The following is a 10,035-nucleotide window of genomic DNA, read 5'->3' as shown; positions in this document are numbered from 1 at the left end:
AGTCTGAGAACCAGGGTGGCTCAGCTGCAGCTCCTGTTTCCATGGTTGCAGTTATTTGTTTCCTCCCATTCCCTTTACATCTCAGAGCAATTCCCTTGGCCTCCCTGTGTTCAGGGTAATGCCATCATTTCTTAGCTGCAGTGGTTCCTCCAGGGGAACCTGCTTTCAGAGTGAGCTGCTGTTTGTCTGCCTGCCATTTGATCCCGCACAGAGTTTGACCTTCAGGAGACCTTGGTATTTAGGGCTGGGTCTCTGCACCTTCCCCTACATTTTGAGTATCCTGCGGGGATCACATCCACTGTGATGAATTTCATGCCTCAGTTTGAACTTCAAGTGATGTTCCTATGTGGCAGTCACATTCACCCTGCAGGAGTGGATACAATTGGACATGAATTCTGGGACCTAACATTGGGAAGTGATGCTGTAGTTCTACATGATTCTCATTGCACAGGTGCTCACCACATATTTGTGGATAGGACCAACAGCCCATGTGATTCTGCCCTCTAAGTCCCTACTGGCTCCTTGAGACAATGGCTCTAACCATGTTTTCCTGCAGCCCAGGTCATGTTCTGAACTGAAGTCCTCCTTCCCATTCAAGTATGTCTGTACCATGGATCTTTGGGTTGGATGAGAAACAAAGTTGCCCCAGACATCACCTGCACTGAAGACGCTACAGGACCCTTACTATACTTGGCGTGTTCCTGGATTATTTGCCCCTAAATCCAGTTCTTGAGTCAACTGAGAAATACAGGATACTGGCCTATGAGCGTAGAAACTACATTACCCAGAAGGCCACGCATGGAATGCCATCAGGCTGAGGCAATGAAGGGTCAGAGAAGGAGAAGGTCCTGCTTCTGTAGGGCGGGACCAGTAATCCTTGTGGCGGGATTACCTCTTCCCAGATTTTTTTTTTTTTTTTTTAATATATTTTACTGACCCTTTACAGAGAGGAAGGGAGAGGGACAGAGAGCCAGAAACATCGATGAGAGAGAAACATCGATCAGCTGCCTCCCGCACATCCCCCACTGGGGATGTGCCCGGAACCCAGGCACACGCCCTTGACCGGAATCGAACCCGGGAACCCTCAGTCCGCAGGCCGGCGCTCCATGCAATGAGCCAAACCGGTTTCGGCACCTCTTCCCAGATTTTTGTCTGAGGCAGTGAGGTTTTCGGTGTCCGAACTCCCTTGGAGAAGACTGGAGAGTGGTGCTTGATGAAAGCATTTTCAATATTCCTATTGGTCATGAATATATATTTTTTCAAGAGTTGTGTATACATCCTTATCCTGTTTATTAACTTTATTTTTTGGTTAAAGATTCTTTTGATTACCTTGTATATTTTATATATTAACTAGAGGCCTGATGCACGGATTTGTGCTCTGGTGGGGTCGCTCGGCCTGTCCTGCGCCCTCTTGCAATCCGGGACCCCTTGGGGATGTTGGACTGCGGATTTTGGCCCCATCCCCGCAGGCCAGGCCGTGGGACCCTACCAGTCCATGAACCTGTGCACTGGGCCTCTTCTATTCATATAAGATTTTTGGTTCATCTCTTCCTGCTCTCCCCTCTCCCCATTTCTCTCTGACATTCATGAGTCTCTTCCATTTTTTCATGCCTGTGCTTTGAGCATCTGCCTCCTAGTGGTCATTTTGCAACATACCTACTGGTCGAATGGTTGGTCGGTCACTTACATTTTTATATATATAGACTAGAGGCCTGGTGCACAAAAATTTGTGCACTCGGGGCGGTGGGGAGGGGGGTTCCACAGCTCAGCCTGTGCCCTCTCGAAGTCTGGGACCCCTCGGGAGATAACGACCTGCTGGCTTAGGCCCGCTCCCAGGTGGCAGAGGGCAGGCCCAATTCCTAAGTGCAGCCCCTGGTCAGGCTCAGAGCAGGGCCGATTGGGGAGTTGGGGCGCCGCCCCATCATGCACAGAGCAGGGTGGATCGGGAGGTTGCAATGCCACCCTCAGTCACGCTCAGGGTAGGGCCAATTGGGGGGTTGGGGCACCACCCCCTGTCACACTCAAAGCAGGGTCGATGGGGAGGTTGCGGCGCCACCCCCTGTCACGCACAGAGCAGGGCCCATCAGGGGTGTTGGGGCTCCATACCCTGTCACGCACAGAGCAGGGCTGATCAGGGGGTTGAGGAGCTCCCCGCTGTCACTCACAGAGTAGGGCCGATAGGGGAGTTGGGGCACCGCCCCCTGTCACACACAGAGCAGGGCGGATCAGGGGGTTGGGGCGCTGCACCCTGTCACATTCAGGGCAGGGCCAATGGGGAGGTTATGGCTCTACCCTGTCACACACAGAGCAAGGCCCGTGGAGGGGGGTTGGGGCGCCACCCTCTATCACCCACAGAGCAGGGCCGATGGAGAGGTTATGGCTCTACCCTGTCACACACACAGCAGGGCCCGTGGAGGGGGGGGGGGGGGTTGGGGCGCTGCACCCAGTCAAACACAGAGCCGCAGGGCGATCAGGGGATTGGGGAGCTCCCCCCTATCAGGCACAGAGCAGGGCAGATAGGGAGGTTGTGGCCCTGCCCCCTGTCACACACAGAGCCACAGGGCGATTAGGGGTTTTGGGCGCTGCCCCCTGTCACGCTGATCCCGGTGCCGGGAGGCCTCGCTGCTCCGCTGATCCCGGTGCTGGGAGGCATATTACCCTTTTACTATATAGAATAGAGGCCTGGTGCACGGGTGGGGGCCGGCTGGTTTGCCCTGAAGGGTGTCCTGGATCAGGGTGGGGGTCCCCACTGGGGTGCCTGGCCAGTCTGGGTGAGGGGCTGAGGGCTGTTTTCCGGAAGCGAGTGACTGAAGCTTCCAACCGCTCCTTGTTTTCTTTTTTTTTTTTTATTTTTTATTCTGGGCCAGCTTTAGCTCTGAGGCCTCGCTGCTGAAAACATCGATACAATGTTGCTAAAGCCCGGCTGACTGAAAGCCGGTTTCTGGGCTTTTGTTTAGCTTCTTATTTGCAACATAGTACATAGTTGCTTAGAGTTGCAACTGAGAGGCCGGAAAGTGAGGTTGGAGTCCCCAGTCACTGAAGCAAGCGAGCCTCATGTTTGCTTCCAGCTGCCTGGCTGCCGGCCGCCATCTTGGCTGACAGTTAATTTGCATATACTCACTGATTAGCCAATGAAAAGGGTAGCGGTCGTACGCTAATTACCATGTTTCTCTTTTATTAGTGTAGATTGCTTATTACATGCAGAACACATATATTTAGAAGTACTTAATTGTGCTTCTCAGATATTGCTCTCCCAGGCCCGCTTTTCTACAAAGTCCATAATTTTGGAAACAGTGCATTCAGCAGTCTAGTGCAACCATTTTCTAGCTAGCTCATTTGCTTGTTACTAGTGCTTAGCAATAAAGTATTTTTAATAAAGTTATCTCAGGTTTTCTTTTGAGACACAATCATTGCATTATTAGCCTGCAGTATAGTGTTAACATATTTCCCTGCTCCTCCTTGTGCCCCCCTGCACTCCAATGAGACCCAAGGCCTCCTTGGACACTTTTCACCATGTGCTGTTGGGGGTTTGGGCGTTTGGGGGTACTTAAAAGGCAGTAGCTAAAAAAAACTCCAAAAATTAGAAGGATTTGAAGGAATGAATCGGTCTTAGCTGGTAGAGGTAGCCCAGAAAGTCTTTAACAATAGAGACACCACGGAGGAGAAGCAGGACAAGAGAATCACTAAGGCAGTGGTAGCTGCATTAAGAGAAACGAGCACCAGGACAAAAGGAGAAGGGGAATGGAAAAAGGAAAGAAAAGGCTGGCAGCAAACTAGGAAGGCATTAGTATGCCTATAGTAGGAAGTAGGGGCACTGGAAGAGAGAATATCCTGGTAGGTTAACAAAGGAAAGCGGATAGCTGGAGGGAAAACCCAGGCTCTGAAGGATTTACACTCAGGGAAGGGGACTAATAGGGCCAGGACTCCTTTTCCTTGAACCCCTTAGAGCCCAGAATAATTTTATAGTTTTCTGGAGCAGCCTATTCAGTCTTGACAGAGCCAACGGGACCCGTAACATCTAAGAAGACATTGGTCCAGGGAGCTACCGGACAAACTGCCTTTTTCCTTGGACATCAACGAGTTCTGTGGACCTTGGAAAGAACACGGTAACATATTCGTTTCTGGTCATGCCAGAATGCCCGTACCCCTTACTTGGACGTGATCTCTTACAGAAACTACAAGCCACCATATCCTTTGAGGGGGACGGAGCACACTTCACCGTGGATCCCAGGAACCCAAGCCCAGACCCATCGTCCCCTGCCCGCATTCTTCTAATCTGTCCTCTCTCAGATGAATATCTCTTGCAGGAAAGGGCCAAGGTGACTCTGCTTACTTGGGGAAATTACAACGTCTCTTTCCCATGGTTTGGGCAGAAAACAACCCCCCGGGGTTAGCAAGTCATCAAGCTCCTGTAGTAGTCTAATTGCAAGCCACAGCTACTCCAGCTCGGGTAAGGCCATACCCCCTGAGTTTAGAAGCAAATAAAGGAATTGCTATCTTTGCATTCAAGTGGAATGACCCAGAGGGTGGATTCTCAGGACAATTAACCTGGACTAAACTGCCTCAAGGTTTCAAAAACTCTCCCACCCTTTTTGATGAAACGTTGAGCTGGGACCTACTTGCCTTTAGACAGAGGCATCCAGAATGAACCCTACTCCAGTACGTAAATCTTCTACTGGCAGCAGATACTGAGAAAAATTGCCCACAAGCCACTGCTGGCCTGTTAGGCACCTTACAAGCATTAGGCTACCCGGTGTCAGCCAAGAAGGCACAGTTGTTCTCCTCTGATGTCACATACCTGGTGTACGACATTGGCAAAGGCAGAGGGATCCTCTCCCTCAGTTGAATAGAGGCAATCTTCAGGATCCCCATGCCTACAACCAGGAAGCAGGTACAGGAATTCTTGGAGGCAGTTGGATACTGCAGCCTGTGGGTACTGGGGTTTGCAGAGATTGCTGAACCTCTGTGCTGAAGTTCTGGGGAGGCGCAGCCGTTCAACTGGACCAAAGTGGAACAATGGACCTTTGAGGAGCTAAAGAAGGCTCTCGTCTCAGCACCTGCCCTAGCCTCGCCAGACGTCAGGAAGCCCTTCCACCTCTATGTGAGTGAGGTAAGGGGCATTGCCAAAGGGGTTCTCACCCAGACTCTAGGTCCCTGGAAGAGACCTATGGCCTACCTGTCTAAGAGACTAGACCCTGTGGCTGCAGGGTGCCTCCGGGCAGTGGCCACCACAGCATTGCTGGTAAAGGAGGCAGATAAGCTGACTTTGGGCCAGGAACTAGCCCTGACAACACCCCATGCTGTGGAAGCCCTCCCTCGAGGTGCTCCAGGGAGATGGATGTCAAACACCAGGGTCACCCAGTACCAAGCTGCCAAGGAAGCTGCCCAATAACCAGTGGGGCCTTTACAAGAGGAGGAATTGGCAGAACAGAAGCAAGCTACCAGACGACCAAATGCTTGGTGGACTCTAACAGATGTTAGACTGTTGGTCCCAGAGGCTCTAGGTCGCACTTTAGTTGCCCAGTTACCCCGGGATGCCCACTCAGGCGTCACCAAGACTTCTGAACTTCTGCAAGGCAGGTACTATATACCAAGCTTAGACAAGATAATTAAATGCACCAGTAAAACCAAGATGACAGCATAGGTAAACACTGGAGATTGCTGCCTCGCACAACCACTTCCAAAATACAACTAAAAGACGGAACGGACATCATCCAGAACCACAGGAAGGCTGGCTGAGTGAAATTCTACAACTAGAAGGAAAGAGAAAAGCACAGCGAGACTCAGGAGGTGCTGTGCGAGAGTAAAATACAGAGGTACAGAGGCGAAAGCAGAGAGGGCTGGCGGCTGAGGACACGGTTGTCTTTTTCAATCGGGAGGGGTTTTAAGCTCTGAGCTCCAGTTCCGGGCGAGTCTCTGGGGACCCAGACTCATTCGGGAGAAACTGGACTGTCTGGCATCAGTCGGAACTCAAGGGCAGCTTTCTCTCCGGGGTGCTTGCATCGATTGCCGGGACACTGCGAAGCAGGGCCTCTAAGGGCAGGACTGAGAGCAGCCATAACTGCTTGCTCTGCCCTGTTGATAACCTGGGACCCCGCCCCGCCCAAGCCATGCATGGAAGCTTCTGCATATGAAAGTCTGGGACATTTGCAATCTGATAATTACCTAACAATCAGCAGCTGGCACAAGGTCCCAGGGCAACTTGCATTGGGACACAGCTGGCTTCTGCTGGGTAGCCTCAGACAAAGGCTAGATTAGCACCATCTTAGAGATCCAGGAGCCAGTGTGCCCTGTGGTCAGAGTGGCACCATCCAGATTGCAGCTCCTTGGATCCATAAAGGACACACTAGGGGGCAGACTCAGTGAGCACCAAAGCCCCACTGAAGCAAGTCTTGCCCCATAAGGGTGTCTTCAGCACAGAAGTTCTCCCACCGTAGACACAGCTGATTCTCAGAGCCAGTTGGCCTGGAGGTCAATTTCTCCCAGTGTTATCTACAACAATCAAGGCTTAACTACAACAAGACTGTGCACAAAGCCCACAAGGGGGTGCACCACAGGTGTCCACCTCAGGGAGGCTGAGCCACTGGGCCCTATAGGACACCTAGCACAGAAAGCCATTCTATCGACAAAGTGAAGCATAAAAAAATGTGGAGACAAAGAAATAGGACACAATGACAGAAATGGAGGAAAGCAAACTACTGGATATAGAGATCAAAACCACACTTTTAAGGTTTTTCAAGAACTTTCTAGAAATCGCTGATAAACTTAGTGAGAGCCTCAAGAAATCTAATGAGACCCTCGAGGTTGTGATAAAGGACCAACTAGAAATTAAGCATACACTGACTGAAATAAAGAATATTATACAGACTCCCAACAGCAGACTAGAGGATCGCAAGAATCAAGGCAAAGATTTGAAATATGAAGAAGCAAAAAACACCCAACCGGAAAAGCAAAATGAGAGAAGAATCCAAAACTATGAGGATAGTGTAAGGAGCTTCTGGGACAGTTTCAAGCATACCAACATCTGAATTATAGGGGTGCCAGAAGAAGAGAGAGAGCAAGATATTGAAAACCTATGCACCTATGGATGAGGACAGTGGGGTGGGAGGCAAGGGCTGAGGGTGGGGTGGGAAACGGGTGGAGGTGAGGTATGGGGGGAAAAAACAGGAACAACTCTAATCTGAACAATAAAGATTTATTTTTAAAAAAACATCTTGTTCAGCAGTTTGAACAGTGGTGTTGAATTAGATGAGCCAACAATCTGGGGTGCAGATTCCTCTCATAAATTGTGAAAGGCCACAGCAAAGAAAATAACGTCCTTTTTCTTGTCCTTACAAAATACCTCCACCACATTTAGAACCTAAGGCTTTAGTGACCTGAAGAGTGACTCCTTCTAGGAGACGAAATAAAGGCACAGCAGCAATACTGGGGCATTGTGTTCAGGAGGACATTAGCACTGTGTCCCAGAGTTGATAAACCACTCCTTGAATTTTCTTCTAAACCCACAGGTTCTAACTCCCCAGTATGGACAAAAATGATGGCACACAGTAAAGCTAGCAAGCTCAGGGAGCCTGACGTAGCATAGCCAATCTTCCAAACTCCGAGGCTAAAAGTGCCCACATAGGATCCTTTGAAGTTAAAATTTTTTAAGTAAAAGGTAGTCACTGTGCTGGGCTGCATATCTGGTGCTTCGGCCAGATGTGGCGCGCTGTGCTCTCTGTTCCTAAAACACATAGATAGGAGGTTACTGACATCAGGCCGGGCCTTGAGATATGGTCTCATGGCCCCTTCTCAATATGCTGTACCCTCTGATCCTAAAACACGTAGATAGGAAGGTATTGATACTATACTGTGTCTGGAACTATGGTTTTTGTAACTTTGAGGTTTTTGCAAACAAAAATGCTGTAATTCCTATTGTCTGCGCTGTAGTTCAGCCTTTGCTTTGGCAGGGTGCTGCAACTGTAGTTGCTGGCCAGCTTAATAAAGGCTCCTAAATCTTTCATCTGAGTCCCTGGTGGTCTTCTCCGCGGGTCGCCCCATTACAGCCAAAGGAGAATTTATGTCCCAGTCTGTGTTGTTTGGTGTGTGTGTGTGTGTGTGTGTGTGTGTGTGTGTGGTTTTTTTAATTTTTTTGCAAGGGGCAAATTTTAGCTTATTGAGCCTGTCTTTTGTCTGTTGCATCAGGGATAACATACCTTCGGATTTTAAGGGACATTTCTGTTTCACAGACACCTAAGAGCACAATCTCTGAACACAGAAGATCACAGAGCCCCAATTGTTGTTGTTGTCTTAAATATTAACAGTTAACTAATAGATAAAAAGAAGTTTATGTCTTTTTTTACTTTTTATCGAATCTCAGAGATTTTCCTCCTTAGCTCCCGCCCCCAATTTATCACCAGTGAATGTCATGTAACCCATTTATGTCTTCTTCTTTAGTCTCATGTATAAAAAAGATGCAAAACTGCCATTCTCCCAAGCAATTTATTGTTATTCTGCTTCCTGGCACTGTTACCAGCTTGGGTCACATAAACTTAGAAAAATTCTCCACTAGTTTAGACATTTCTTTCAACATTGCCAAAAGAATTGACTCATGTGAAGCAGGAGAAAGTTACCTGGAGGGGTATCAGCATTTCCAGAGACTCAACTGATTGAACACAGATTAATAAACACAAATTTAGAGCACACTCAAGGCACAGCAAGCAAGTGTTTTCCCATTGTATTCAGAGAACAGAAGACAAAGGTCAAGGCTCAGGTGACTCTGTGTGTGAGTGTGTGTGTGTGTTTAATCCTTACCGGAGGCTGTTTTTTCTTTTTTGCCTCTCCTATTCCTTTCCTCTGAGATTCTGTACTCCCTTGCATGCTTCCATGACTCTGAATCCACTCCATTCACCACTTTATTTTGTTAATTAGATTTCATATAAGAGTGAGATCAAGTGGTACTTGTCGTTCTCTGACTGAATGATTTCACTTGGTTTGATGCTTTCCAGGTGCCTCTATGCTGTGTGTAAAGGTAAAAATTCTTTTTTACTGCTGCAGAGTATTCCAGGGTATAAATTTTTCTCAGGTTTTTTTTTTTTAATTATTTATTTCAGAGAAGAAATGAGAGAGAGAGAGAGAGAGAGAGAGAGAGAGAGAGAGAGAGAGAGAGAGAGAACATCAATGATGAGAGAGAATCATTGATTGGCTGCCTCTAGTGCACTCCCTACTGGGAATGAAGCCTGCAACCTGGGCATGTACCCTTGTCCTGAAATAAACCTGGGATCCTTCAGGCTGCAGGGTGACGCTCTATCCAATGAGCCAAACTGGCTAGGGCTGTATCAAAGCATTGTAATCCAGTCATCTATTGAGGGGCACCTGCGCTGTTTCCATATCTTAGCTATTGTAAATTGTGCTGTTATCAACAGAAGTTAGTATATATTCGATCTTATTATTTCAGGTTTCTTAGGATATATTCCTAGAAGTGGAATCACTGGATCAAATGGAAGTTCCATACTAAATTTTTTGAGGAAAGTCTATTCTAATTTTCATACTGGCTGCACCAGTTTGAATTCCCACCAGCAGTGTACTAGGGTCCCTGTTCTCCACATCCTCTCCTTGAATTTTGTTCATTTGTTGATGGCAGCCATTGTGAAAGCGGTGAGGTGACACGTCATTGTTGCTTGAATTTCCATCTCTCTGATGATCTGTGACTTTAAGCATCTTTTCATATGTTTCTTGACCATCTTATCCACACTGCAGCCCAGGCAGTGCTGACACTTTTGATGGCATTGAAAGGACAGAACGGGGCTGATAACCTTGTTCCTAACTCCTCCTCAAGCAAAAGCCATAGAATGTGTCAGTTGCTCAGCCAGCCCTTATCTCAGCCAATAGGAGCGCAAGGAAACTAGCCCAAGGCCAAAAGTATGCTACCCACCTCCTGTCTTTGTATAACCAGACCCTAGCTGCACCCTGCCCTTGCGTCATTAGCCCCCGGCCCTCACTCAGCCAACCGGAATAGGCCAAATCAGTGGTCCGAGTGAGCCCCCACCCCCTGAC

This window comes from Myotis yumanensis, unplaced genomic scaffold (genome assembly GCF_028538775.1).
Source record: "Myotis yumanensis isolate MYYU_CA2020_CCGP unplaced genomic scaffold, mMyoYum1.0.hap1 SCAF_23, whole genome shotgun sequence".
Lineage (NCBI taxonomy): Eukaryota > Metazoa > Chordata > Mammalia > Chiroptera > Vespertilionidae > Myotis > Myotis yumanensis.
This window is presented reverse-complemented; position numbering follows the sequence as displayed.